Consider the following 24,957-nt stretch of genomic DNA (forward strand, 5'->3'; position numbering starts at 1 on the left):
GGGGGGGGGGGGGGGGGGGGGGGCCTAGACAATCACCAGAGCTCCCTTCCAGCCTCGCCCATTCTTTTTTTTTGACTACAAATTAGAAAAAAATCCTCTTTTTACATGCCTTGAGTTCGGGTAAGATGGTATGGTCGCGACTGCGGCTCTCCCCCAGGCCCCGTGCTCATGCAGAGGCTTCCAGCTCCACACGCTCAAAACCTACTTCAACCTGACAAACTCAAGGATGTCAGCAAACTCCAGCAGAGAATTTCCCTGTTAGTAGTTTTTAAATACACTTTGCTGCCGAATTTTCGGGTTTTTGTTTTTATTTCCATCTCACACCTTACAATGATTATCCACCGCTATTTCCCGGGAGGGTCTGGGAGCGGCCAGGCGGTGAGCTGACACATCACCCATCACACAACCACCCCTGGAGGCGTCTACGAGACGCCTGGGGACGTGGTTTAGTGGTGGACTTGGCAGCGCTGGGTTAAGGGTTGGACTCGAGGGTCTCAAAGGTCCTTTTCAACCTAAATGATTCTATGCTATATCTTAGAGGAACTTGAAAACCACGCTCCCAACACACGCAGTCCTCCCAAGCACAGAAGTCAACGCTGCAGTGGAGTACTAGATCCAACTGTGAACGCCCAGTTGCACCTACTGATCACCAAAATGCACTTCCATCGCCGACAACTGTCTCACTAGCCCCGGGTCTTGTACTTTTGAAAACCTTCCTGGTTCTAAAACCAGGACACTGTAACAGGTTACAACTGATCACAAGGAACACAGCACGAACTTCTGGAAGCGCCTGGAAATATTCCATTGTCCGAACAGCAGTAAAAATCCCATTTTGACTATGCAGCAAAACTTAATATGTATTTAATTATGCCAAACGCACAACTCACTTTTGCACATCTTAAGACTTCATTTCCACATCAATGAATTCATGTTAGCACCGTGACTCTCAACACCAACAGACAGGAGGATCCTGCGAGCGGTTCACAAGCCACCACCTGAGGTGCAGCACCTCAAACACCTACACGTTGTTATGGTATCAGTGCAGACACACGACCGTGAAACAGCGTGACTCAGTACTCACCAGATATTATAAATAGCCTACCAACAGCTGCATCCAGTCATTCACTAAGTAAACAGAAGAAAATAATTTAGATAAAGGATTGACTGACATGAGAGTTCCAATCCATGCAATGTAATTCCCATCTACAGTCATTACAACTAGCACTTAGTGACACAACCAGATCAAGTCATTCCTGATCGCATGCTTGCTGCTTGTTTCCTCCCTGGCACTGCAGTATCTTGCATGAACTAGATCAAGAAATTAAGCTGCTTTAAAAACAGAGCATTAATTCCTGAGCTAGTTCGCTAAGTGACTCTACTAATGATTTCACTGGCATAACTGAGGATGGATGGTGCAGCAGAGAGGCAGGAGCCAGGGCAGGAGGGGTAGGACAGACCTGTGCCGGGATCATGTCTGTGATGGTTCCCAGGGCAGGGCTGGGATCACAGTCTGGGATCAGATGTGTTCCCAGTGAACATTCCCACTGCGTGAAAACGTGCTGTTGGTCACCCTGGCCTGGAACCAGCAACACCTGCAAACCACAGTGTGATGTCTCATCAACAGCTGTAGGTGAAACTGAGGTACGGGACAGAGAGAGAGGGAAGATGCAAAAAGAAAAAAAATTAAAAGATACAACAGGATCTGTATTGCTGTATGTTGACACCCCCCTGTGATGTGGAGATGAGTCCTATCAGCCGTGGTTATCAACAATCCCACAGAGGATTTCAGAGGTGTTTTGGTTCCCTGGCCAAATACCAGACTGGGTAATAACACTCCACCCACCTACGATTCCCTTGGCATTTTCAGTTGATCATGATGTTCCCAGCTTCCTGACCTAAAAATTGTTGTGTACTATTTCTGTGCACTGTTTAAACAGATGCCACATTCCAACCCAGATATTGCTTGATTTCAGAGCTGGGTGACACTATCCCTACAGTAAATTTTGCTGTGTTTTTTAATGCCTGCAGCTTCTGATTGAAGTAAAAGACTCAAAAGCCCACACTCTTCTCAGAGCGCAGGTGCCCTGCACCACGTTTCAGCACATGTCTACGTTATCAGGGCCTGGGTTATCCAGGGCTGATGGCTGAAACAGTCCGATGAGGTTCAGAGCCCACCTTATATTTAAATTTATTCTAAATAAATTAAAGCTGTGTTATTTCCAAACTTTTCAAATCCCTGAAATACTAGCGGGCAACACCTAATGTGACAGAAACGGGGGCGCGAAGGACGCACAGGTGCTTTGGTGGCTCTGGATCAGAACGCAGGTACTGTGTGGGCAGGGAGGGGACGGACGCACCTTCAGGGTCGAGGGCGGAGAAAGGGTGGGTGATACTCAACTGCTCCGAGATGCCCCTCTGGCAGCAGCACTATGCCAGCCTACGGGGGGGGCTGCAGAACTGGGTATGCACTCTTGTGCCCCGGACTCACAGACTCCAACCCGGCCGTGCTGGGGGCGTGCGAACGCGAGACTCCCAGCTGCAAGCACAGCTGGATAATAACAAATACAGGAGGTTTGAGACTGTACACTCGGATCTTGTGTCCTGTGGGTGCCTAAGGGTCACGTCTTTATTTTCTGTTGTTTAGCTCCTCATCTTTCCTTCAGCCTAACGGCAGGAGCTCCTGGCACTGGGAGGGAGGGAGGGAGGGAGAAGTCAGTCAGGCAGCAATGCGCCCTGTCACCCAACCAAACACGGCCCAGGGGCTCTTATCACTAGGGACCATTTTAACCCTGGCAGCCTTCCTCACAAAGAACGATCAGCATGTCAGTGCAAATCATCCCCTCAAGGTGCCGAAGCACAGGAGGCTTTGGGGACCCAGCTTTAAGCTGATCTTTTCTAAAAGCCGAAAGCTAATGACACAGTTTGAGCTGGGAGAACCCGGCACAATAAAGCCAACCTGGTAAAGAAAACCACCAGTGTATACAGAGGCGCTTACCACGACATTCAGCAGTCAAAGCGTTAGAACACAAAGTGTAAAATTAAGCACGAATCAAGCAAATTTTCCTTATGTACTACTTAAGCCCTGCACTTGAGATATGACGTACCATCACTGCCAAGTGCCAGGGAAACCGTTCCAAGAGTTTTAAAGACTGTCTCACACAGCAGCAAATTTGCACGACATAAATACAATAGAGCTGCACGTACCAAAAAGCAGTATCTGCTCTTGGGCTGGTAAAATACCTGCTGCCTTGACATAAAACTACGTGAAATCACACGTTTTCCCTTGATAGAGAGCTCTGTAATTAGAAAGCACCTAAACACACGGCAGTGATGTAACAGTGTAGCAAATTCCTGCTTTTGTTACTTCATGAACAAAGCCAGCATTCATTTTGTAAGAGCAATTATTCTAACAGAGGAAGCCATTGTTGCATTAAAAATATTTTCACAGGTAACACAATCAAAATCAATCATTTTGTCCTCCTCAACAGTGGAACGTCTTTAGAGAAAACAACAGAGGAAATGACAAACTGAGACTCGCACTCTCCCTTCTCCCCACAGAAACAATGAGATGTCCAGTTTGCTTGATTTGTCTCTCAACCGCTCGAGCCGTTAGATTTCTGATCAGGTTCCTGAATGGGGAAACACTCAACTCTGCTCTTATTGAAGGCTTTAAAAATGAAAGGGACACAAAAAACAAAAGAGGATTTGTGTTTATATTATTTTTTATATTATTTTTTGAAAACTAGCGGCAAAACATGATTAATTGAAAGACAGCACATGCATCTTTAACAGTTTTTGACTAGAACCGTAAAACGTTCATTAGCCATGGCAGATGTCTTTCTATACCTAAGGCATCTTGGCTCCCTGATCTCATTCGCACAAATAAAGCTACATACATCATTTTATTATATTCACTTATCCTTTGATGAAAGGAATACCAAAATTAAATTCTTAGTTGGCAAGTTTCAGTAATTTTTCCTTCTTACTGAGCTGCAACAAACCTCTTTTCATTTACGTCAGCTTAAAGCAGTTCTGTCAGTTCCCAGTGCAATCTCCTCTCCTTTAAGCAAAATGTTCTCAGCAGTACTTACTAGTTCTCAAGAGTAACTAACATTCCATTTTTCATTTGATAATAATGGCAACTTACTATACTTTTGCAGTTAATCTATGCAACCTGGCCACAAAGATTTTTATTCATTTGTTCTTAATCAAAAAGGTTCTAACCAATTAAGGCTAAAATCTGAGCTGAAATTTAAACACGGTTATCACTTCAGAGCAGTATGTAAGAAAACAAAAAGTCATTCTCCCCAGAATTTGCCAAAGTTTAATGGAATAATCTCACTTAACAATACATTAATTCCAAGATTACTTCTGTGGCAATGCCCGAGATCATTACTATCCCAGCGTATTTCAAAGTTACCTAGATTTGTACGACCGCACCTTAAACTCTGGAGTCAACTAAGGAGGCAGTCTCACATGCCAGTCTAATTAGCTAACTTTAACTGTACTTGCAGTCTCTCCTTCCTTCCACAATCATGATAAAAATAGCTTAAAATAAAAACCTGCCACTGATTCTGTATTTTAGACCAAATGAAACCCTTTCTTCCTTGTAAAACTGCTCCTGTACCAATCTTTTATTATAACTGCATTATTACGAAAGTCAGGCTGAGCTTTTCGCATACAGAATTCGTGCTTTATTTCTGTACTTAAGGCATGACAAAGTAGGAAACAAAAGCAAGAGGAGGAATAGTTAACAGTAAAATGATCAGATTAGGAATCATTAGAACTAATTATAGTTTATTACTACTGGAATTAATCAGAACTTTTATGTAAGAGGTGACATTTTAAATTGTATTCCAAATACTGAAAATATAGATAAATACCCATAAAACTAAACTTCGAGTCCTTAAGCGCAGCGCCAACAGAGAGCAGCGGTCCTAGCAGCCCTTTCCAAGGGGTTTGCTCTCGGGAGGGCATCGTGCCGCGGCGCGTCTGTCTCCTGCCCTGCGCTGCCTCCACCCGCAGCTGCTTCAGTAGCGCCCCGGGGACACCCTGCCCGTGTCGGCCTCTCCACACACAGGTCCCTCACTAGTGCCCCTCCGACCTCACAAATCCGAGCACCTCATCCGCCTTGGCTGTGGGGTCACTGGAAAGGCTCACTGGCACCTCGCGCCGGGCTCTGCTCCTCCTGCAGCCTCCGAACCGCCACGGCCAGGCTTCACAGGCCAGACTGAGAGGAGGCTGAACGGTGAAACGGGCAGCAACGACTCAAAACGTTTCACTGACTAAAACCTGGTTTTAGCCCCTAGAATACTGCTGCACGTCAGAAAGAATTTATTCTCACTCAGCCAGATCTATCACGTTAAGGCTTTCTCTTTAGGACTGGAAACCCTCCGGTGCCATTGCCATCCCCGAGGGACGCTGGGGAGGAGCCGCTGCACTCACGACAGCTGATCTCTGACAAGATAAAAACGTGTACCGTGCGGACGGAGGCCCTTCGTGAATCAAATGAGAAATAAAAGACGTAACCTTTGAGTTGCAGTTTCAGAGACAAGGCAGTAGTGCTCCGAAACCGTCACAGCCGAGTGAAAAAGGGCCTTTTCTTAGCAACCACGGACAACCACGACAACTGGGCCCTTACTTAAACGGATTAAGCGAGCTGCAGTACATAAGCATAAATTATTTAGATTCCAAAATATTTCTCTTGCATTGCCACTGCTTATTTAAACATACTAAAAACCACTGGGCACCTATGCCAAGATCTGATGCATTCCTGAAACATGAGTAACAGCCAAAAAAACTCTGGTCAATGCCAGGGAAAGACAGAGCGTTAAAGATTTATTCCGTTCATTACGACAAAATGGCTTCCTATTTAGATCCCTATTATAATTAAATGTATGACACACAGCAGTCTGTTTCCACCACTCCTATTTCCTCCCTCTAACAGGGTAACAGTTATAAAAGGCTGTATCTGTGACGTACGGCGAGTGAATACCTGCTATTATTAGGATTACTGCATTATGAACAGCCTCTGAAAAGATGAGAATCCATTTTTCTTTAGATTTTGAACAGACCAAATGGGGAATAAGTAAAGGAGTAGCTTTGGCAGGAGGGGGGGAGTTGATGCCTGAGAGATCCTTAAAACAGGCCTGAGTTGTGAGAGGATTTGGAAAATAGGAACAGAATCAATGTGCCTAAGTGAAAGAACAGGTACAAAATCTAGAACAAAGTAAATGTGTTAGGACAGTTTTTGTCCTTTGCTTCATAAGAAATAAGGAATTACTGACCATAAATCTCAGAACAGAACTGAGGTAATCTTCTCTGAAGAACAGTGAGACGACGACAATGAAATGGACTACAGATTCCCAGGGTAATAACCAGGCAAGCCCCAAGTTCAGCTGGAAAGGGAAGGCTCTGGGGAGACCTTCAGCAGCCAGAAGTGCTGAAAGGGGCTACAGGAACAGGGGAGGGACTCTTGATCAGGGATAGGACGAGAGAGAACGGTTTTAAACTGACAGAGTGGAGATTTAGATGAGACCTAAGGCAGAAATTGTTCCCTGTGAGGGGGGTGAGGCCCTGGCACAGGCTGCCCAGAGAAGCTGTGGCTGCCCCCTCCCTGGAAGGGCTCAAGGCCAGGCTGGATGGGGCTTTGGGCAACCTGGGCTGGTGGGAGGTGGCCCTGCCCGGGTCAGGGGTGGCACTGGAGGGGCTTTGAGGTCCCTGCCAACCCAAACCAGTCTGGGGTTCGATGATAATGCTAAGAATTTTATAGTCTTGATGATGGAAACTCATCTGTAATTGCAAAATGGAAGACAAAAATATGGCAGAAAATGGAACCCTTACCAGCAAGTTCCTCCAGCCTATCTATGTACTGATTTGCAGTCACTCCTACCAGCTTTTGTTTAGTTTATACCCGTCTTTCTTCCTGAAGGAAATGCCTCTAAGTTTCTCATGGCAAAACCTGAAGTTTTCACCAACAAGAGTTCAGCTGGACAACCACAGCTGTATAATGGAATATGCTTAACCCATTAGTGACATTTAGCTGTAATTTTTTTTTTTTAACCTAAGTTTCCATGGTTGAAAAAAGATGGGACAAATGTCTCTCCATCATTCAGCATTAGAAGCAGCCACTAGCAGAGAAGGATCAGTAAGAGCTGTAAGCTGGTGAGGCGATTTTGCACAGTGGTCTGCTCTATGATGGAACAGAAAAACCTGACCTCCCATCTCTGTCAATAATTTCAGCACATGATGCTAAAGAACATTCCCATAATAGTTATCTGCTAAGGGGAGCAGCACAGAGCTAGGGACACCTCTAACTTGTCCAGAACAGTTCATCTGTTCAAAGTCACCGGCCTGCACATGAAGGTATCATGTTTTGGCAGTTAATTTGCAAAACTGTGTGACAGCATCAGCCAATCTTAACCTGTCTGTTACACGCTGGTTCTGTCACATTTATGAAACAGGCAGTACTAAGAGCAGTTTTCCAAAGAACTCTTGCTGAAACCCTTTTTTCTTGAAGGGTTACATGAAGTAACTCCAAGTTACACGAAGTATAATCTTGCATATACACCTAATTGATGACTGTTATTTTAACTCAAGGTATCGATATATTTCAGCAGCACTAGGACATGACGCTATAACCCACCCTGTGCAAGTCCTATCGGCAGGTTCCCTGGGACATGAAAGCACTGCGAGCAGTCAGAATTTCAGAGCCAGCCACCAGCTGGAGGCCAGTCGCTAGTGGCACACCCCAGGCACCATTACGGGTTCTCTGGTGTTTAACATCTTAATCTGCGACCCAGATGAGGGAGAGAGCGTGACCCCAGCAGGTCTGCAGTCGATGCAGAACTAGATGGAGTGGCTGACAGGCCAGGAGGATGCGCTGCCCTTCCGAGGGCCCTGGGCAGCTGGGAGAACAGGCACAGAGGAGTCTCGTGAAGCCCGAGGGGAAACGCCAAGTCCTGACGTGGGGAGAAGCACCCCGCTGTTCCCCGGGAAAGGCTGGAAAGCTGCCCTGCGGAGAAGGGCCTGGGGTGCTGGCGGACACCAGGCTGGCCACGGGCCACCAACACGCCCTCACGGCCACCAGCCTCCAGGGAGCACCACCAGCACGTCGAGGGAGGGGATAGGGGATCCCTCCCCTCTTCACTGAGTCCTCACGCCTTCCTCACCCGAGTTACAGAGGCGGGAAGCAATGGAAGAAAGCAACGTTCTCTCCTGATGTCAGGTTTGGAAAATGAAACTTCTCAAAACAGCAAAGAAACGTTTGTTTTATGAAGCAGAAGTACAGAGAGCGCATGTAGGGCTCCAGCACAGGGTACAGAACACAAACACGTGCACATCTCTTAGAGCTGAGGAATTACTAGCTTTCTGAGAACATACTGCTCGGACTTCCAGGCCTCTCCAACCACAGTTCACTGAACTGTGCTGGAAATTCTTGGGTGTCTCAAGACATGAAGCATCAAACACTGACGAAGGTATCTTGGTAATTTCCCATTATTCTTTCCATTAATACTCTTAACGCTCTACAAATTTTTACTGAGTGCCCTGATACTTTCTGCCCTCAAAGCTGTAGGCCTGCTGTCTTTATAAAGCTGAATCTGTATTGCCACTGGTAGGGGAAATGGAGGCAAAAGCAGTTTTCATATTGTGAATGTCTGAGACTGCACAGGATTCACTAAGGAATCACCCATCCTTCATATCTAACAGTAAACCTTATACAAATTCTGTATTTTTGTGTATAGAAAGGTACAGAATTTAGAAAACAATGATATTCAAAGTTGAAACATTTTAGAGGAGAGGCTACCTTGGTAAAGTCAAGGAGTAAAATGAAGCCAGGTTTACAACAGGAGGATTGTTCCATGAAGAGAAGCTGGTGGCTGACTCTCCAAAGTACAGACAGCTGCACTTTACTACTTGGAGCATTCACAGAGGCCCAAAAATTCTTCATTTGCTCAGAGTCATATTTAGCATTGCTTCTTGCCTGGGAGAGGGCAGACCCTGTGCGGGACACACAGAAGTGTACTACAGCACAGGGCATGTGTGAACTGCCACACAACCTACCCACAGCCACTGGTCTCATACAACTAGTAACGCACCAGGGGCATGACCTCGAAATTCCACGTTTATAGCACAGAAAAATGATGATAAATCAATGCAGAGTGGGACACACAAAACACCAACAACCTTTTCTGTGACCATGTGAAGAAAATGACCGAACAGCTGCAACACTGCACAAAAACTTGTGAAATACAGGGAAATGGAATGTATCAGATCCCATCATTGTGGGATCCAGTGCAGGCCAGTTAAGGGGCAGAGAAACACACTTTTTCTTGCAGAGTGGCAAAGATCTAAAAAGACTGAGACCCTAGGTCGAGTTTTGTTCTGGCTGACTTGGACCTCCAACACAGAAGGGCAGCTGCCTTCAGCTCCCTCTGTCAGCGAAGAGGTGCAGTTCAGTCAGATTAACAGATTTTTAGATCTACCCAGACCTGTAAGGGTGATGGACCAAAGCCTCCAATAACTGCATTTCTCAGTCAGCTGGGTGCTCAAAGTCAGCTGCCTTGCGCTCCCAGCACCTGAATTCTGCTATCTTCCCCACGGAAGCCTCTATTTTATTTAAACTCACTCCTTATGTGTTAGCAAACACGTATTTTACTTCCTTTCAGAATTATTCCCTCTGAAGTGCTGCTCACATAGCTTACCTTACCAGTAACTCACAGAACTGTAGCAATGGATTTCTGAAGTACAACTGTAGCTGGGAACTGTTTTTGCCAGTACTGGTAAGCAGGGGCGGTAGGCTTGGGAAACTCTGCTGTGGTGTACAATATTAAGTAGGTGAAAAAAGAGTATAATTAGCTGGCAAATTGCTCATTAATATTGCCTTGTGTTGCAGACACATTCAAATGACACAGACCTTTTATTGCCTCCATTAGCATTTCTTCTTTTCTCCCCCTCACCAGTCTACTCACCCTACCCTTTTTTTCTTTTGTTCAAAGAGATGTCCTACTTTTTCTGTTCCTTTTCTTCACCAACAGCAGTTCAGCCTTTTATTCAGACTCCTGGATTTCACTATACATCTGTCATGACCAATTTGTCTATGTATGGGCTTTCTTGGCAAAAGCAATTAAAACAGCCCTCAGAAAAGCCAAGTACTCTAAGAGTATAAATGCTCTAGAGCGCTAGGGGGATTTCTGTCCCCTCTAAAGCTATTCCAGTGCTCACTACATATCCTGGACACCTGCAACTGAGATCCAAGAGATGCAAGAGCTCAAGATGCAGAATGTATGCAACTCTTGAAGCCACGCCAGAAGATTAGCAACAGGATAGCAGAAAAAGTTGAAAACGGACATCACCTTCTCTTAAAATGTTAACTTTTGCCTCCTGCTGCTTCTTGAAGGCAGCAGCTGAGGAGTATGACAGCAAGCTTTTCCCATGTTGCCTTGCCCATACAGTAAGATTTGACGAGGAAATCATTAGTAGGTTTAGAACCTGTTGGAATGCAGCTGCCTTTGAAAAAAATGTGAGGATTGTGGCTTCTATGGGAATTGAACATGGACAAAACAGGAAAAATCCAGAAGTCATAATTTCTTGCTCTTAAATTGGTCAAAACCAGAACTGCTATTTTAATAGAGCACTCAGAAAATTGAGGGATTAGTGGTGCACCACTTCCATAAGGCATAACGTATATATATTCTGCATGCACATGCATGATGCAAGCAAACGGGTGTACTTTGTAAATTTTCTAACTACCAATTCTTCTCCCTGCAGCTCTTCTTCCACAATTTCTAGTCAAATTTACTTACTGGCTTTCTCAATCTAAATTAGAGTAATTTTCAGGCAAAGAACTCTGCAGCAAAGAACTGTTTGAACAGTGCAGAAAAGTTCTTGAAGAACAATCATCTCTTTAGTCATCCGTCACACACATCATTACACTGATGCAATATTCCTTTATTACTGAGTGCTATTCCTGGATTCCTCTTCCTCAGTATGTACACTGCCATACGAATTGCAAAGCAGCAGTAAAACATAACAAAACATGACTCAAGGCGAAATAAAAGTCCCCAGTTTTCCATTCAGCAGCCGCACTGATTTCTGCTATTTCATACTCCCCTTGCCCATGCTACACCCTTGGGCACAAGCCACTGTAAACAGTTCCAGGCAGGCTGAAAGACCAGTAATCCCCACAGTGCTTTGAAATTCACTGTAACTTGACCACATAACACAAGGTACTCAAATGACCAGAGACAGTTTTTGAAAGCCACTAAATGTTTATCTGACCCCTTGTGAACTCTTAATAAAATACTTGGCTGTATGGGCAGACGAACAACAACTAACATTTATACAAGCTACAGTTCCCACTGAGAGCCTGTCAGTTATGTCCAGCTACCAGAATTACAGCTCCCTCACCTCAAAGCTGAAGTCTCTCTTACTCTGGAGAAGCTGAAGGTGCATCTTTATCAGCCACATGCTAGAAAATGGCAATTTAAGCCAGCCTCAGTAAGAATGTAGGGTCAAGTTTGTGTTTAGTAATTACATGCTAGAGCTCCAGCAGTACTCTGAAAATTCTGTTCCTCCTGAACAATGTGCAAGTGTCCCATAAACTGCTGGGGATGGGAGCAGATGTCACAAGAAGCACCTTCCCCAGGTATTCAGCTCTATTACATTAGGACCCATCGACGTGCTTATCTTGGACCCTGACGCAGTACTGAAGGCATGTGGCTGATGGAAGAACTGGAGACTGAGGTTCAACAGGAGAACCATGACAAAGAAAAAAGAAGTTGTGGAAGTATCAGGAGGCAGAGAAATGAGACAGCAGTAACAGAATCCGAGAAAGCACGCTGACATCTGCTCAGATGAAATTTTCCAAACGTACTAAGCATGTTCTTTCAAGCCTCTGATCCGAGTAGCACTTTTGCTCAGGAAGGCATTAGACTTGGCAATATCTGACATAAGGTTTTTGCTTTAGTGATTTTATCCTCGTGTTAAGGAAAAAACCCAAAAGCCATTGTAAGCATTCCAAATGCCAAGTTTATCCGACACAAGAATGCCCTATACCTGTTATTTATTAGGACACTGAGGGGAAACATGGCTGGCCGGAGAGAAATAGAAAACTACCTCATGTTGAGGCCATCAAAATACTCATTAGTGGACAGTTAACTGGTCATCTTAATTTCGTTACCTGAATGATCACTTAGACCAATACATGTTCAACCACTTTTTTTTCTTGCTGAGGCAAAGAACTTTGAGAGTTGATAAATTTTACAGGTTAGAAATAACGCACGTGTTTGTAACAAAGCAGAGCCAAGAGCGTGCTGGCTTCGGGGCCTTCGGCACTGCCAGCTGTGGGAGAGGCACGCGCACGCTCCGGCGAGGCCTGGCCCAGCAGCCCCGCGGCAGCGGGATGCCCCGGCACGGGGGAAGGAGGAGGTGCTGGGCTTTATACTTCGGATTGTTGATGAACTATGCTATTACCAGACTACTCCTCAGAAGTGGTCTTACGGAGTTCCCAAGCTGATACAAAACACACCCCTCCAAACAGTGTAACTCCCACCCTCGAGCTCGTGCCTTACGCAGGCAGCCAGAGCCATACCCATTTTATCTACTCCCTTTGGTCAAGGATTTCTTCCTCTCGTGTAACCTGTTTCTGATGGAATTTAGAAGCTTATGAAAATTCAACGTAGAATGATATGAATTTCTGTTTAATTAATTCTTTAAGAAAAGTATAGTTACTAGTTTATGTAGAACAGTCAGTAATATTTACTGCAAAGTCTTTATGGTGGGTAATTAATTTAAATTTCAGTCATAAAAACACAGTAGGGTAACTGGTAATATAATCTCACATGGTGAAAAATAAAGAACATGGGGGAAAAAACCTTGAAAAGGTTTTTTTTTCAATGTCGTATTTTTTTTAAAATCAGCTCCCAGTTGTTTGTATCCTGAAATTCTGCACCATCAGTTGCTCTTTCTGTACTCTAAATTTGCTTATAACAAAAAGCAGGAAGACCAGAACTCCAGAAATATTTGCTGCAAATGTTTCGTCGGAAATGCTAATCCTCGTAAAATTTGGGAACGTAACAACAAAGGCAAGGAGGAGTTCCCTCCAACTCCAAGCCCACAGAACCTCGCCGGGAGGAGACCTCAGCAGGGGAAACACACCCCAGCTCCATGGAGAGCGAGCTGGCGCTGCAGACTGACCACGCCAAATTCCTTTCCCCTCTGCGTCCCCCATCTGTTTGGGCTGGCACCCGGCACAGGAGGCAGCTGATGTCACCGGCCCAGGCCAGCACTGCTGGGACAAAACCAACGGCGGAAAGCGGGCAGAGTGCTCCGCAGCCTGGGGACAGGAGAGGCTGTTTACGGGGACCTGCTGCCTGCAACCACTGCGTGAACTCGCCAGGGAACCTTCTGCCCGCCCGCAGCCGCTGCTCCCTCACCGACCAGCCCCGGCTCCTGCTGCTCACCGACAGGGGCAGCGCAGCGAGCGGGGGTCACGGAACCAGTACATCCGTAACAAATGCTGATCACCACAGATACAAAAGGAATCAAGTGTTTTGCAATCACAGGCAGGACCCCAGGGATGAGCGCTTTCTGCAGATCCCCCCAGAGCAAAGGCGCCTTGTCCTGCCTAACGCCTTCCAGCAGACGTACCCGGTCACATTCCCCACGTTAGAAAGTTCAACTGCCTTCCCTGTTCCCGTGTGCTCTTAGCTCCACGACATGGGGACTACTTAAGGTAAGACTGTACTCCATAACTCCAAATAAGTGATAAATTCGATGGGTACTGTCGTAACACCCAGTTTTTAGTATCAGGAAAAGTTGGGCAGGACTGATAAATTTCAAAGATATCAGGTCCTACTGTGGGATGAAGATGTGTCTCCATAGGAGCACAGTTAATAGAAAATTAAAATATTTTACATTTTTATGTACAGATACACTCCACAAAGTCGGGCAGTTAATTGTAACAAATTCACAGTATTTACAAGTCTATATAGGGAGAACAACCAAATTCTGTACAGAAACCCTTATCCACCCACTTATTTCTCCTAATTTAACAGAAAACTAAATACCAAAACCCGAGCCCAACGCAATGCTAATTCCCCAAACCAAAGCCACCACAAGGTCTACTGTGGGGATGGCAACAGTAAGACAGTTTTGCTTTTGCTTCTCTCATTAAATATGAGGCAGGTACGGTTTGCTGTTTGTATTAGGGCGGATGTTGCAAGGCCAAAAAGATATTAAAAATGGTGACATCAGAGAAAACCTGACCTATTAAGAAGTTTCCCACATCTAAACAGTTACTGTAAGGTTTTCCTGTGCTTAACTACTGTATCGTTACCCACAAAGCCCACATCTGCAAAGAACAAAAAAAATTATATTTCACTTAAGATCAGATCTTCTAATAGAGTAAATGAAAACCATGTAAAAGATCTCAAATAACGTCACCACAAATTAACTGATTTCTGAAAACCTCTTTGGCTTTGGCTTTAAGCACCAAACTGTAGCTGCTTTTTATGCATTTCATACCTCATGTATTACTGAAAACTTTCAGAAGTTGTTAGTACACAGCCTCACTTCAAAGAGAGGTAATCATTTGAAAACGGAAACATAAACTATTTCGTTATGAAATTTTTATGCCCAGAATGCACAAAAGCACATTTAGGCTATGGATTACATCCAAACTGGTAATTATGTTTTAAACTACTTCCATTGTAACTCTTGATGTTCCTCATTTTCCTCATTCTGTTTTAGGGCTGTACATGTGACTGCACACAACTGACTGGAGAGCAAAAGGGCAGCAACACCAGGAACAAGGATAGAGACTGACTACTCGGTGGACATACACTGGGATGAAAGTAACCACAGAGTTGGTATCAGATCTGTTTTCCAAAATCCAGAATCAGAAGATTAGTCTTAAAATAAAATGTCTATTTTTGAGGTCCTTACTGAACCCTAATACCATTCCTCCTGGAATCAGGAGAAAAATCTTCAACATATTTGTGAGTGTAAATTAATAAAACAAGCAAATATTTAAGTACATCAATATGTCACTGTCAGAGAAATAGCAAAGTCTGCCTTTTCAAAGGTGTATCAGCCTGTGTAATGCCAAGAAAACGCAGGCAGATTTAAATGCCTCCTTCAAAACAGTTTTTCTTCCCTGATGGTTGCTACGCAAATAGAAGCAACCTTTTATTGAGAGTACAGATTGTCCTTTTAGATGAAAAACTGTCTTCAGCACATTTCCTTCATTCAGTAGCATTCATTTGCTGAATCTTTCCCACGAAGAATGTTCAGAGAAAGCTCAATTTACAGTTCAGACTGGTTTTGGTTTTTCCCCCCCAGAGCTTAATGCTAGCACTTTATCTAGGGCAGGAGACAAAGCAGACAATCTGCAGCATGTTGCCAATACAGGAACTTTAAAGTATGTGACAATTTAAAACTCCTCCAATGATGCAGAAAGACTGATAATCGCAGAACTTGACAGGCACAGTCCTGAGGACAGGAGGACCTGCTACCACTTTTGAAGATGTCAGAAGTTTCCGCGTGCTCATCTGTCGGCAGGGAACAGACTGAAACACACGGTACGCCGAGACCTACAGACTTGTTGCTGAGCAAATGAATTCTGCAGCGCAGCTCTGCCACGGGCGAGCTTTCCCAGCGGCAAGCAGACAATAGTGTGCTTGGAAGGCGCATTGTTCCGGCAGAGCTCGCCTCTGCCCGCGCTCTGGCTCCCCTCCTCCTGGCTGAGGGGCCGGCTGTTTGCTGCTGTGCCCCAGCAGGGCTTGGCTGGCACCGCTGTGCTGCCGCCGCACTGCGGGATTCGGTCCCACGCTCGGCGGATGCGTGACTACACACAGAGGCACGTCTGAGCGTGGACGCACCTACGGCGAAGACGGCAGAGCTCTGAGTGGTCGGTCCGAGCAGCTTCTCTACCTCAGAAGAGCTGATTGTGAAGCTGAAGCCTTTAGAATGACTACGGATAAATGTAAGAACAGAGCAGTGAAAGGAAGTTCATGAGGGCAGCTTCAGCCATACTGAGGCTGATGGCAGAATTCCCAACACTGGTCAAGGTTCAGCCATATACCTTCAAACCCTACAGAACAGCCAAAACCTCACACGGCTGAGTCTGCAGGAACCCCCCCCCCGAGCTGGACCTCCTGGAACAGACCCCTTTGCTATCTTCACTGAGCGTTTCAGTTCGCAGCAGTTACGCTCAGCCCTTCACAGGAAGCAATCCCTGCCCCTCTTTCACCCAGCTAGTTTCTCGTTTCTGTTTGCCAGGTTTTATCTCAGCCTGCAGGGAACAGAAGCCTGTTCCTCTGACTCACTGCACAGAGCGAGTCACACGGCAGCACAAAGCGCTCCGGCTTCAGAGAGGACCTTTCGCAAGGCTGGAAGTGAATCGGGAAAGCTGATAATGTCACAAGTACTGGAAACTATATAAATAAACAAAATCTGTCAGAGTTACTCCGTAGCTTGATTTGTGTGCCTGGTAGAGCATTTCCTGCAATCCTATGCCTTAAAACATCACTATTAAAAAAAGCCCTTCGTGAATCAGTCTAGGGCTAGCAATCCATCCTGTGGATTGCTGAGCTCTGGGAGGCTGAGTGTGAGTAAACACGCTGCCACATACCTGCAAGCTGCATCACCAAATATACCGCAGCCCTTTCCCAACAAGAATAGTTCACTTGTGGTCCTAATAATTCAGTGTGCTGGCAAGCACTCTCTGATAGAGTTTCTAAAAATACCGGTGTTAGTAACACGGCAACTACAGCAGCCTCCGCTGACAGACCTTTGGAGAGAGCACAGGACTCGGTGCGTACGCTGAAGGAGACATTGCTCAACTTTTCAACAATAAAGTTTAGTTCCACTTCCATGGAATTTGAAACAAATAAATGTCTTGTGGTAATATGACTCTGTGAATATAAAACCATGCTTGAAGCAGATCTCAACTAACCAAATGGTTAGCATATTTGTAATTCAAAGTCTTTACAACACTAAGTACTAAAAGATTAAAGTATTACTGGTAAAATACACAAAACTTGTATTAGAGTTTCCCCCTATCCAGGATATGTGCAAAATATAATGGATAAAATTCTTAGCTTTGATAATAATGCTCTAAATCTTATTTAGCAACATAAATATTTTAAATAACTGATTTAACATAATCCCTTAAATAATAATGCTAATTCCACATCTTGACATGCTGTGGGTTTTATTTACAGGATGTGGAGTAGAAATAATTTTAAGAGCTGAAAAAAAATTTATTTCTGTTTTTTAAAAATTACATAAAATCTTCTAAGCACTCACTTAAGGTAAAACTTAGGCTCTAACTTTCCCCAGGAGGATTATTATCAACCTCTAATGTCTTCTTTGAAAGGATTTTCACTGTTTGATGATTACATCCCTTTTTAAAGTAGGTTATTCTCAATACTAAAAGCATGTAAATACCATACTCTGGAGTTTTATGCTTGTGTGTTTCTAAATACCACACTCCAGAGTTTTATCCTCCAGCAATCTGTTGAATATGAAAGTTAAGGCTGAATACGTAGGCTCCCGTTGCCTTATTTATTATAAGCAGTGATTGTATATTATTCTTTGCCATTAAAAAACACTCTTAATACTTCAACAACTAACTGACAGGTAGGTCAGTCAGGTCAGAAATTTACAGCTGAGTCTCTCTTTTACTGAAGATAAAAATCCGACCATACCATAGCGTTTATATTCTCCTGCTGTTTTCTAGGATAGGTGAGATACAGCCTGGAAAGGTCAGTCACCCGAGAGGTTCTTCCTTTTGACCTGGGTGAAGGGGAAGATGAAGCCTTGTACCGGAGCAGCTGACCCGCTCTGAACTCACCCCACAGTACACAGTGCAGTGTGAATTTTATTTGCACAACTCATCTAGTCAGAACAACAATTTTTTTTTGACTTTCACTTCCAACACAGTGTACTCCCTCGCCCCCAAGGCTTGAGGAGCCAGCACATGACAGACCTGCAAACCGGAATGGCATTCTGGTGGCGATAATGCCTGGGACTAACTCTAGAATTAGCTTTTCCCAATATATAAGACACAGCCCAGCATTTTGCTAAGGTTATAATATCAGAGGATTTAAATAGAGCAAAGGTGAGTTTTCCCCTTTTTATTTATTTGTTATTTTTGGAGACAGAAACCTGCATGGTCATACTGCTGATTTTATTAACCTATTTTGCTGACTTCTGGAAGCTACCAATGACATCCTATTAGATGAAAAAACAGATAAAAGCACCAGATTTTAGATAAATGTATGCAGTAATATATTTTACACTGAGATATAACGTAGAAACTAATCAAACAGGATGGATTTGGATCCAGAATAGCTTTTTGAACTAGAACAGGCATAAAACATGCACATTCCTAAATTCCTCATTGATGATTGGCTTTTCTCAAATAGGAAAACAGCTGAATAGGACAAAGAGGCAATCCAGACTCTGTATCTGGTTTATTATCTGTAATTTTCTATATCAAAGCTGCTCTGGCTGGCACCTTCAGTGTTAAGACTGTGTCAGCATTTCCATTATAAACTGAGGGCCTTACAAACTCAGCCTTAAAGAGATCACTGTGTACTGAAACTCAGCATACAATTTTTCCATGCAGGAGCAAATAGCAAATAGTTTGTTACTGCTGTTAAAAAAGTGATGTTATTTCCAGCACGTCTGCTTGAAGTTTCTTTACAGAAGAATACCAAAACATACAGCTTTCAGGAAGAAAAACACCTAACAATGAAGTCTAATAAAATTCAGAATCATTTCCCAGGGAAATTTGAGACTGTGTAGGGATAAAGACAGCACTGCCAATTCTCGACTCCCTGAAAACCTGACTGACAATTATAGATGGATTTCTTGATTCTGCAAGCTGATCTACACTGCCTACAGTGTGCTGTTTGTCCTCCACTTACAGAAAAAAAAAAAAAAATCAACACCAACCCAAACCCATGAAAAATAAAAGGAAAAACCCCCAAATCAGCCTGCCTTGGTACTTTCCTTCTTGTAGAACTAGCTTCTGCTCTACAGGTCTGAACACGACAGCCTGCCCCTTCCAGGACGGGAAGATCTTTTACAAACAGATGTGCAAGCTGGTGTGAAGGCTCATTAAGGAGGGTCCAGGTGACTCTGGGGGTGGGGGGCAGTTACACATGAAGGAAAGGCCCAAAGGGGGCTGTCACCTACAGCACAGCCCTGAACAGAAAGGATGAAAAAGGAGGTTATCTCTGGGCACAGCCTGTTGTGGTCGGGGAGATCCCTTTCAGTACAACCTAGAGGTAGGTTTGTTGAGCACAGAGGAAGGAACAAGAACTGATTTTGTCCTTGATAGAAAACCTAAAAAGACTCGAGGAATGGAATTCATCACCTTTACCTGCAGATGTCAACCAAGTCCTTATCTGCACAGAACAGAGGCTTTCCAGATAGCCGTCTGCACTCCTTGTACAGCAGGCGGAGAGACAGGAAATTCACAGCACTGCTCGTTTGAGCTATTTTAAACATCTAGCTAAGGGCAACATGAATTATGTTCTAGAAACGCCTATTAGAGCCCAGGCAGCAAGGCCCGAAGGAGGGATCCAAACTCAGCTGTGTGCCATGTACAGGTAAAGTCACCGTGTAGCAGCAGGGCTGGGCAGCCCGGCAGAGGAACGGGGCTGCAACACCAGCGCCCGAGCGCGGGCGGCTGGACCCAGCGCCTGCCCTGGCAGGAGACACTTGCTTCTGACACAGCTTTTGCCTGGTTTAGAAGACCTCTACGTTTTCAAGAACGTGCTCTCGGTATAACAAAGACTAACAAGTAAACTGTTAACAATTTGTCTCTCCCTGTTTTGTACCCCTCGGGATGCTGTACCGCGCTCGGCAGTCGCTTCTGAACGAAGAGGCGGGAGCGGCTCAGCACCACACATGGGATTTTAACGTCCTGCACCGGTAACTGCTGCTGCACCGGCACGGACGGACGAACAGGCAGACAGAAGGAAAGCCTCTGACGCCAAGGACGGCTGCACTCTGCACGCCCGACCTTAACGGAGTGACTGCTGGTCCCAGCACCTGCATCACCCACACGGGAACAGGACGGGCAGCTGGAGAGCGGGAGGCAAGTTCCTTCGGAACAGGATTTCTCCCATTTTTGTCTGTGTATTCTCTGGAGTTCTCAGACACTTTGTCTTGGTTCAGAAATTATAAGGGAAACAATTGAACCTCTTTTCCAATCCAAAAGCACCACCATTTCCCATAGCAACTCAAGGCCTAAAGTGTCAGCCTGGGGGCTAGTTACAGATGATGAATGACACTTCATTACGTGCTGAAGGCTGCGTCAGTGACAGGCTGGGGAGTGCCCGCAGGAGCGGGCAAGAAGGGCAGCACTCAAAGAGAAAATGAAGGCTGCATTAACTAACCTGAAACAAATAAATCCTGGCAATGGTTATCTGAATTTTTCATTTTACTTCATCGTTACAAATTTCCAACAGTTTTCCTTGCGCTGATCAGCAATACCTAAACCATCTGGTGTCTCAGTGCCATCTCAGGAAAGAGACCTGAAGACGTTGCCATAGTTTACACTGAAACATTGAAGGATTTTAATTTATTTTTTTTTTTAAACGAAATGGATCAGTGTATGTAGAAAAGTAAAAAATCAGAAAATCCAATCCAGAACTGAGTTTCACACTAATGAAAACATCTCTTATTTTGCAAACACATCGGTGAAAGCTCAGAAGGTTATTCCTCCAGTGCCCTTTGCAATTGTCATATAGTGGTACGTGCTTTATCAGCGATGGCTTCGCACGGGGCAAGTACAGACAACTGCTGCTCGTTCCTTAGGGCTAGGTCTGGCCGCAGGGTGAAACTGCTTCTTTTCCAACCCACTGGATCCAAGACAGACAACAAATGTGAAACAAACGCATAGGGAAAGTAACTACTAAGTAGAAATACGGCCTAAAGATGTGGCCAGCAGAAGCTCCTCTACAAATTCAAAGGATTGCAAACAATGAAGTTTATTTCACTTTTCTTTCACTTCTCGCAGCCATTAAAAAAATCCTATCCCAAGACTACTGTATCACAGGCTGTGCAAATATTAGAGCACGGTGTGTCAACAGCTTTTGACCAAAACCAGGGTAACAGGAAACACCAACCTATAAGGCAAGTTAACTGGCATTTTTTCCCTTCTATGCGGTAATATATGATGTGGTATGTCACGATCACAGCCCTTTTCTGGCAAATTGCTGTCAATGTACACAGCTGATGGCTCAGTTACTCTGAACATAAGTTCCTATATATCTGATACTAATTCACAGTCCAATTAAGGCAGAAACATTGCAGTGGGGTTTCACTGTGCAAGGAGAGTCTATAGAGTGTTGAATTCTTTAGAAATACACTTCCATCTCTTTAGATAGAACAGCACTGGGCATCTTTCATATACACAATTCAACATTAGATACTGTTCTAGTAACACTGTCGAACGCTAGGAAATTTTCACCAGCAGTTCCTCTACATCAATCAGCAATCTCATTGACCTGCTTTCTCTTACCCACAAATAAATAATCAATCCCCAATACAATTAGACAAATTCAACTCATAGCTCTCCTAGTGGGATATAAAAGGGGATGATTCAAGGTTTTAGACTTGCCTAGTAGCAGCAACTTTCTGAGTGGATTACTGTGTAATCTTTGCGAAGTCTAGCCCTCACAAAAATCTATTCCAAACTGCAGGAAGTCATCAAGGTAAGAGGAGGTTATTAGCAACCTGTCTACACTGAAATATCACTGAAACGAAGAAAAGTGGCAACTGGAACAAAAGAACTAAGAGGAGCATTCATCCCCTCTAGAAAAAATAAACTGCCCAAATCCATTGTGCTCTATGTGATAATAATGCATTAAAATGCAGTATTATATGAATCTGAATAAGAGTTAAGGTTTTTCCTCATCTGCTATGCAATCATGTAATTGTGAGTTTCTAATTACTGGAATCCTTCTAAAAATTAGTAAACAAGTCTGCCTTTCCCCTACACAGTTTTATCAACAGTAGCTGACTCTGCTCTAGGGGGTAAAAATTATTCCTGATCAAACACAGAGCTCCCCGCAGACACATCTGAAGCCCACTGCCAGGCAGAGGCCTCCCAGGAAAGCACTTCATTAAAGCAACGGAACGAAAAGTGAGGGTATCAACAGAGGCACGACGTTTTGCATGACATATGAAAAAGGGCAGAGGAAGGCAGGGAAGTGGATGTTCCAGCCTTTGGGAGAGGCAGCAGCAGAGGAGCAGAGTTCTAGTTCCCTAATTCCACCGAGTTCCATGTTCTTCAGCTTGATTTTTTAACCACTTCCCACAGAGTGCCTAGGAAAGCCATCACGCGACTGCAGGCGTTCTCCCGGCCCTGCTTCCACTTTCACATAAAGGGCATTTTGCCCACAGTGTCCCAGCTGGAGTTTAGGTGAGCGGTGGCTGGTTTGCCCCGCGGCACCAGCCTGGACGAGGCACACAGCGTAGGTGCCCACATTCAAGCCTTACAGGCGCTGTGCGACACAGGGTACTTGTCCCTCCGTGGCTGCTGAGCTGCCTTTATCCCAGCTTGCTCCTCTCGGTTTACACGCCTCAATCCCAGATGGTATCTTAGGAGCATGAGTAGATTCTCTGTACTTTCACAACAATATTAATTCTAAAATTATTTCTAAGAAAGAAAGATAAAAGCTGAGTTTGAGAAGTGCAGACTTGCAGAGTGGAGAGCTGCCGCTGCTGTTTGTTAATGAATTCAGTACTACCACTACAACATTTTGTTAGGGCACTCTGTATTTTTATCACTACAAAGATGCCTTTGTCAGGACTCTACAACAGTTGTCCAATACATGAGATTTTTGAAGTGTTTCCCACAAATACAGCTATGCACTCACAGACCCCGAATTACAAACAATGTATTTGTTATATGCTGCGACACTTTCACACACTTAGCAGCAGCCTATTGCATTACACGTAAAATATAGGAGTCAAAAGAATTTGTAACAAGCTTTCCAAATAAGATCTTCCACAATTGGACATAAGTTCATACTTGACTTAATATTTTATAATGGCCTGTAATGAAATACATCCTGCTTGCCCGAAACCGCTTCTGTCTAAAACAGAAGATATTTGAAAGGTCATAAACACTTGGTAGCAGTAGGACTGCAGACGCCCGCTTGAATGTTTTCACTCAAGATAAATAAGGCTGTAGCAGCTGCTGCTTACAGCCCCGGGCCCATGCCCTATATCAATCAAATACACACAAACTTGTTTCACTGGAAGAGTCTAGAATAATTTATATTTTTTTTTTGCACTAACAACTATAAAACATGGCAACTTCTCCCCTCAGCTTAACAGAACAAACATTTCAGGCACGCCCTTACTTCGCAGCCTAAGTTCTCCAAAGAAACTTCTGTGGGATAGATTAAAAATGGCACCTCACTAAAGAATGTTTTCTATGTAGACAAAATAAAGCAAAACTTTCACCAAAATGCTTTCATTCCCCACACTTCCCATGGCATCTCGCCCAGCCAATCACCTCTACCCACAATATTTCTGGGCTTACTACAAATATGAGAGAACACCAGAAGAAAATGTCTTAAGTTTCAATTAATTCTTTAGTTTTGAAGCTTTCTGCACTAAAGAATGCAAGTCGCATTTGGACTGAGAGCCTCTGTGACTGCCACGCTTCATGGCTGACTAAATTGATTTCACATGGTAACTAAAACTAAGAGCACACAGAAACAAATTTCATAATTCTGCTCTGGAAACACTGAAGTAAGTCTTTGGTATGTGGCTCAGTACTAGAGTGAAGATCAAAGAAGGGACTTTGGGGGGTTGATCCTTGAGGAAAAGGAGAGCTACAGCAGCGAGAGCGGGGCACATCTCCCTGCGAGTGCCACAGGTCTGCAAACCTCTGGTGCTTTTGCACTAGGTTTGGTATGAAGCTACTCATGCCGTCGGTTACGGTGGTTCTCCACGAACAGCTATTATTGGAAAGGAACAAGGGATAATAAATAGGAAAGGGAAAATCAGACATACTTTTTTTTCCCCCCCCCCATTTCATTTTTAGTTTGAGATTTAGATCCGTTTTAGTATGAGAACACTTAACATACTGCACTGCATACATGAAAGTGAAATGAAGAGTAAAATCAGTGAAGTCTCTGCATTCCAGATTTTCCTGTTGAAAGGTTCTCAGGCTGGCAGCACAGATACTATATGCTACTTCACAGAACTGCTAGCTGATAGAGACTGAGATAAAACCTAGACTGGCAAGGAACCTATTTTTTTTTAATTTTACTTTTTAAAAATAAAAGCTTAGGGATACTTTGTGATTTTCTACTCTCAGTGTCTACGGAAGAGCTAAAAGAAGGTTATACAGGAATAACTTGGAGACTATCAGCTTTTTCATAGGCAAGCTGCAGAGTCATCCTATGGCCCTGCTGCAGCGAGCAGCTGTCTCTCTGTGCTACATTTCACTGAACCAAAGCGCAGGAGAAGGAAAACACACAAGAAACGAAGACCAGAATCTCTTCTAGTGAATCTGTTTTCACAGCTGGAGACAGAGTGCTTACTATTCTATATACAGCATCACTGAGCTCAGGAACTCAAGTGGGCAGTGTTAAATTGCACAGGAAAGCAATTTAAGCAAATGACTAATCTAAACCCTTAAGTCTCATTCCTACTTTGGTCTTTTTAAAAGTGGCTTAAAAACATAACACATCAGTCCTCTCCCATTATAACAAAGAAAACCCAGCAGATTAATTCTGTTATCTTAAAGCAAAATTAAGGCAAATACAAACAAGACAGCTCACTAAGTTGTGCCAAGCCACTTGTACAGTTGTTTGATAGGACTTGTGGCACACAAAAAGCAGGACATGTTTTTAATTTCCACAAGGCAAAAAAAACCCCAAACCATCAAGAAAGAATTCCCCCCCCCCCCCCCCCCCC

General features: G+C 44.2%; 1 protein-coding gene across 5 annotated transcripts in view; it reads right to left on the minus strand.

Annotated features, from left to right (window-relative positions):
• NEDD4L (neural precursor cell expressed, developmentally down-regulated 4-like, E3 ubiquitin protein ligase) overlaps positions 1-24,957 on the minus strand; it is a 127,571-nt gene that overhangs the window by 49,690 nt on the left and 52,924 nt on the right. The gene's annotated exons all lie outside the window — the stretch shown is intronic.

The sequence above is a fragment of the Athene cunicularia genome (genome assembly GCF_003259725.1).
Source record: "Athene cunicularia isolate RWA chromosome Z unlocalized genomic scaffold, athCun1 chrZ_part1, whole genome shotgun sequence".
Classification (NCBI taxonomy): domain Eukaryota; kingdom Metazoa; phylum Chordata; class Aves; order Strigiformes; family Strigidae; genus Athene; species Athene cunicularia.